The following is a 6,658-nucleotide window of genomic DNA, read 5'->3' on the forward strand; positions in this document are numbered from 1 at the left end:
GGTAGAAGTGTGCGATGTGAACGCTGGTGTCGCTTTCACTGGAAGGATAATAAACATATGGACCATATTACCGAGGAGATCTAAGGACGGCAAAAAAAAAAAAAAAGGCATGAACGAGATCAAGAGGGAACAGGTGAAAAAACCCCAATCATGTTGGGACACCAGCAGTTCTCCTTTCTCCAGGGACAGGCTGCACAGCCTTACATAAATGTTTTGCTCAGCCTTTCAAAGGCATTTCAGAGCTCTCCTGCCAGCTTGAATTTTAAGCATGATTTGCAACGGTGCTTCCCCCACTCTTGCCAGTGGATTTTGCATCTAGTGCCAGATGAAAAGAGTGGCTCCTCGCAGGCTGAGGCTGGAGCTGCCCAGAAGAAGATCTGAAGACCAAGTTAGACCCTGCTGACTCCGACTTAGCATTGAAAATTTGGCTCGAGAGATGAAAGGGTAGCCAACCCTTTAGATGTTTGCTTCACAGAGCAGAGCACCATCCGACACAACACACAGGATTACAGACAGCTCTCTGGGGAACCAAGCAATCAAGAAGAGCTTATTCTGCATCAGGACACCTGGGAATTTGGAGAGCAGAGGACAGGCGAAGAGAAAAGTAGCTGGTGGAGAAACATCTCCCCAGGAGCCCGGAGCAACAGTGGAGTCTGGCATGGAGCTCCTGGGACCCTCCACTGCGCAACTTAACTCGAGCGAGATCCCCAGGGAGAAGAAGAACTGGGACCGGTATCGTGGGATGCGTGTGAAATGCATCTCTCCAACGGCACCAGTGCCTGCTGCGGGGGACCGAGCCCCGCGTCGCTGCCGGCTGGCTCGCCTCCAGAAACCGGTTGGCCAATTCAGAGCCTGCTAACAGCCTGCTGACATGGGAATAAGAAACTAATGAGGCCTTAACTCCTGTATAACTACAGGCCAGGGTTTGGCTCAGAGCATAGCTTGGAGCCTGGCCAGGCTATGCGGGAAATCACCGCCCGCCTTCGGAGGAGGAGGAGGGTGGTAGCGACCGCGCAGCATGGCAAGACTGCTCTCTTTAACGGCGGAGAAGGCCTCACCGCCAGCTTCAGGCATCGGGGCATCAGTGTCACCCCCTTGAGCATCTCTTTACCGTGCCTGCATTAAAACTGCAAGCCCAGTAGTGACATTTTTCGTATGTTTTTCTCTGCGTTTCTCTCCATTCTTGTCAATTTACGGCACGGCAATGAAGTAGCAGCAATTTTTGTTCTGAAAGAGGCAAAGGAAAAGCAGTTGCTATAGGGAAATCAGCAAAGTCCCACTTTTGCACAGAAAGCAAAGCAAAAGGGCTGATTTTGCCCATGAAGCAGTGCTTGGCTTGGTCTGCTGAGTGCAAGGAAAGAGCTGGTGTGGTGTGACTGTAATCTGCTGTATCTTTACCATCAATCACGTTTTAATGAGAGTAAATTGAAATTCCAGGCACACATTAATAATGAATGGATGAATTAACTCTGCAGAACCATCTGATGATGCTTTCACTGGGCTGTGATGTCTACAGGCTAACATCACATCAGGTTACTTTCTGGACATCTATAAGGAAAACTTTGAACTGAAACATCTGCGCCAAGGCCCAAATCTGCAAAAGGACTTACGTGCCTGCATTTCAGTTGAGCTGGAATTTTGGATGTCACAAAATACAGTGACTCACAGAAAACACAGCTACCTGCCCAGGCATCTCAACATTCACAGGCACCAGAGCCATTGCCATAAATGTTTCTTCAATGCCTAAAGTTTCACCAGCAAGTTTCACCAGAGACATGTTGCCCCTTGTAGCTACTAGTATTTGCAGCAGCATCCCCAAACTGGGCTTTCTTTTGCCTAAATTCTCAGAAAGGCCTGCTACGGCCCAGGTGGGGAGAGAAGTCCCAACCCAAGTGAAGAAAGATGAACTATCACCTTTCCAAGATAGACAGATCTCTAGAGTGTTCATTCGAGTGGCAAGAGAGCTTCATTTTCAAAGCAAGCAATGCAGGAGATCTAATGTCTCGTTTCTGTTGTGAATGATGCCAGGCTCCAGGCAGTCAGAGCGGACATCAAGAGTTTGTTGTCAGGACAAGCATCAGAAATCCCCCCAAACCCATCAGATGCATTTCCTGTAAGTGCGACCCATCACTAACATGAGTTAAAATCCCAGTTTAACAAACCTTGGCTTCTCACTCTGGAGATTCCCAGCTCATTTCCCACCGTGGCAGCCAAAATAGTGGCTGCTATAGCTGATAAAATCAGTTTGGCTGGATCTGCAACTCTCACAGCATGGGATATTTTCTCCATTTGGCCAGGGGATGCTTGTCCATGTGAGGCTTTTAGAAACATCCTCCTCTGCAAAGCTCAGGACTCGTCTTCTGTTTGATTTAAGCTCTGGGATTTTCCAGTGCAGAGTTATTGAAGAGGTCTGTTATGCAGGAAAAAAAAGATTACTTAAAATCTTGGCGATTGGTGGCTTTGGTGGACTTTGGTCACGCTTTAGTTACTTAAAAGTTGGTTGGCCAAGGCAGCCCCCAAAAACATCTGCTGTGGGTTACTTGAATCCACCTCTCCCTTCTCCCCAAGCCTCTTGACCACATATCCTTGTGAACGGTGAGAGAAATTAATGTTTTGGGGGCTGAGGCAGGAGCTGGCTCTGATCTCTCTCACACCAGCGATGCACCTCCGTGTCTCCGCCAGCCCCCAGGCGCCGCCGCAGTGCAGCTCCTCTCCCGACACAAAACCTCGCTCCATCACGACATGACTTCTTCACGCTTCATTGCGGAGGAGGGTTTTAGGGAGGCCTCTCTGCGCTTTGCCACTGCTTCTCACCGAGGGGCTCCCCAAAGCCAAGGTCCTTCCCCATGTACCCTCAGCCTTTCCCCTCTCAGCAGGATGCCGTGCAGGACACATCCCCGCCCTGCAGATATATTTCCGATCATACAAGCCTCCAAACCCACACATCCATCCCTTAGAGCAGCTCCAAAACCAGAGGCATGTAACACCCAATTTCTTACACCACGCTGCCGACTCTCTTCAACGCTCTCCAATTTTACAGGCAAAACCTGCCTTTTACGGGCAAAACCTGCCTTACGCTGAACGGACCGATCGCTGTTGGTTCAGACACGTCGGTCGGAAACAGCTCCCTCCTCCAACTCATAGCACAGCTGGAACAAGAAGAGACCAGACTGCTTCTCCGTCTTATTTTCCCTTTATCATAAGCTTGCCTTTTGGGTCCCTCCACCCCCATCCTAATATCCTCAATCCCTTCCTCCCCACTGGCTTTTTTTTTTTTTTTTTTTCCCCAGCAGCCTGTCGACATGCCTCTTGAACTTATTTATAGTCTTATTTATAGCACGGCTTCAGCCACCTCACTTGTTAACCTATTCCATATGTTTATTCCCCTTTGTGTGAAACAGGGCTGCGCGAGCTCTCCTTTATCCCTGGGGCCTTTTATTTTCAGACGATGGCCCCAGCTGCCCTGCCCCTCACATGAGACCTGGTTTTTTGCTCCAGTGAACAAAAAAGCAGCTCAGAAAGGGTCCAGGGTGATGCGAGAGACATGCCAGCTCTGTGCCAGCCCTAAGAAAGACGGATACCCAGCAGAAAGCTGGCACATCCTCCACAAGCCACGCAGCAGGTTTTGCTCCTAAGAGCATCCCAATGGGATGAAACTGGACTAGGTTCGCCTGTATCCAGAGGGATACAGAGACTGGGAAGCAGCTCTCACTGGGGATTTATCCTCGGATTTTCCTTCACTGCGTCCCCAGGGCTGTTTGCAAACTCTGTTCTTAACTTTTCCCATGCTCTGTTGGCTCATCCCTGAGGCTGCTGTGATCCAAACTCCTAACCCACTTTGAAGTCGCTGCTTATTCTGGTGTCCCACAGCTGACCAGTGCCCCCAGGACACTTCCTCCCACCCCAAATCTCAGGCACCAGCTTCCCAAAAGCAGCCACGTTTGAGTGGCATTTCCTACAGCTGCAAGTGCCTGAACCTCCAGGTCCATCCAAGGTGAAAGACGAGCAACCTCCAGGTACCACCACCCAAATGACCAGCAGCAATTCATGCAACAAGTTGGGACATTATTTTAAGGAAGAAATTTTTTATGATGAAGATGGTGCAACACTGGCCCAGGTTGCCCAGAGAGGTGGTCGATGCCCCATCCCTGGGCACATTCAAGGTCAGGTTGGACGGGGCTCTGAGCAACCTGATCTGGTTGAAGATGTCCCTGCCCATGGCAGGAGGGTTGGACAAGATGACCTTGAAAGGTCCCTTCCAACCCAAACCATTCAATGATTCTATGATTTGCCCAGCTCCTTACTTTGCTTAACTTGTCAATAGGGACGGTTGCTAAACCTCTCACATTTCTTCTTCGTGGCTGGTGGGTCAGTGGCTGTGTGGCAGGGTTAATTTGCACACAGGGCCCCATTAAAAGGCCACCGTGGAGGCACATTTGTCCTTCCCACCTTGTCTGCAAGCCCAGCTGCAGCCAGGCAGAGCTCCGCTCTGCAGAGCGGCCCCTGATGTGCCATAAATGTGTGAAATAAGGGCTTTTCTTGGGGACCCTCGGTGATTGCAGCCAGCCCAAGGTGCAACATCAGAGACACAACAGGTCCATGTTCAGCATCGGGGCAGATCTAGTGGCAAGCAAGTTAATACAGCGTTGGATCTCTCCTTATTGTCTTCTGCTCTTTACGCTCAGTTCTCTCCTCTCCCCAGCCAGCAGCAATAACTTATCCTGGAAAACCCCAGCCAGAGCCTGCCAGCACCCACTTTTCCTTCTTAGCAGCTTTTTCCAGCCCTCTGCGTGGGGCACTTTGGTTTTCCTCCTCCTGACTTGCAAGGAATATGCTGGCGGGACTTTTCCGAGCACCTCCTTGGCGTTTGCATTCCTCGTGCCCTAAAGCCACCCTGTCGTCAACCCCAGCGTGTCGCAGCCAGCCTCTCCTCCCCTAACTGCTCCAGCAGCTGCTCTCTCTTTTTTTTTATCATGCTAGCTTTTGTTCCCTTCAGTGCACAACTGTGAAACACCCTGCGCTTTTCCAGCCTCGTAGCATCCCTTCCTCATTGATTTCAGAGGCCTTCAGAGCAGGCTGTGAGCAATCCCCTGTTTCTCTTCTCTCATTCTCCAAAGAGAAAGGTTTTCCATAGTGAACTCCATAATCCTGGGGTTTCTTACATAATATGAACCAACAAACAACTTGGCCCCCTCAAAATAAATGATAAAAGTCATTTTTGCCGACCAGAAAGCATCAAAACCAGGCACATGTTCCCTCTGCTTTCTTCTTTGCCCCTTTTTTCAGGTCAGCTTTAGACAGGAAAAAACCTCAGGCTGACAGTGATATCTCTAAGGCAATTCAGGAGTCTCCCCTGGGAAGCAGCAGGAGTCTCATTATTTTATATTCTCCCAGACAGAATACTAAATTTGGGGAAAATCCTGCCCTGGCCTTAGCAATAAGAAAGGAAACTTCCCAAATTGCTCTCCAGAGCCCTCGGATTCCTGTTTCATTACCTTGGCGTGAGCAGTCCCAGGCGTCTTTTTTAATCCCTGTTGATCAACAGGGGCAAGGCTCGGCACGTCTCTGGCCAAAAGGCTCATTCAATATTATGAGCAAGCCTTAATATGAGCACGGGGAAGGAAAAACACGCACTCTGCAAATTCACTTCACCTTTTCTGTTGTAAAACATGCTGGATTTTAATGATTTCTATTTACCAGGAACCTCAGATTAGCTTTAAAGCACTTAGCAGTAATTTATTTTCTTCTTTTTTTTTTCCCCCCCCCACTGTGAATCAACAAAAAACCCCACAACCCTGCAGGCTTTAAGTCAGAAAGTAGACAAGATTGCAAGGTCTCATTTTTCTGAAAGACCACTGTGGCGGCAAGGCTAGAAAGAGATCATTCAGATACAAAGAGGGGGAAAAGAAAAAGAAAAAAATCAGATCCAAATATATCTGCAGATAAATATTTTACGCTCTTTCTGAATAGCTGGGTGGGATCAGCCGAGCACCCAAGAGCCCTGCGCTGTGCAAGGCTGCCATCTCCTGGAGTGGGCAGCCCCGATGCCAGAGCATCCACCAGAGATTGGGTTGGATTTGCTATTTTAACCCCAGAAATAATCACCTCACAGGGAAGGCGAACTGATGCCTTCATCTCCAGCTTTTACAGAGAGTGGAGAGGTTTTCAAGAAGTGGGTTTGGAGTTTAAACGTGCGGGTGTGGAGCAGAGAGGGCTACACTTTTCCCCATTTATTGCAGTTGCTGCTTTTTTATTGCAACGGCATTTCCCCCCGTCACCAGCCCGTTTTCTGTGCCATCTGCTTTGTCCCTTCCACCAGAGTCTCCTGATGGCACCGCAGAGGCGGATATTGAAAGTACAGCAGATTTTCCTGGGTGAGCAATGGTCTATGGGAGGGAAGAGATGAGAGGTGATGGCCCATTACCTGTCATGACTACGTAGCTCGTGGTGTCCTCTGGACGCCCTGACTCCATCTACGTGGGTCAGAACATCTCTGTGCTGGAGGAGGAGAACGGCTGCAGCCGGCGCTCACAGGGATGGGACCAGTCTGGGGCTTCTTGCCATGGTCTTGTGCAATGGGCAAGCTTTGGGTCTGGGGAGGGTGGTGGTACCCTCGGCAGAGAGCAGGCTGGATGCTGACCTGCTTTAGGAGCGTAAA

Source organism: Buteo buteo, chromosome 18 (assembly GCF_964188355.1).
Source record: "Buteo buteo chromosome 18, bButBut1.hap1.1, whole genome shotgun sequence".
Classification (NCBI taxonomy): domain Eukaryota; kingdom Metazoa; phylum Chordata; class Aves; order Accipitriformes; family Accipitridae; genus Buteo; species Buteo buteo.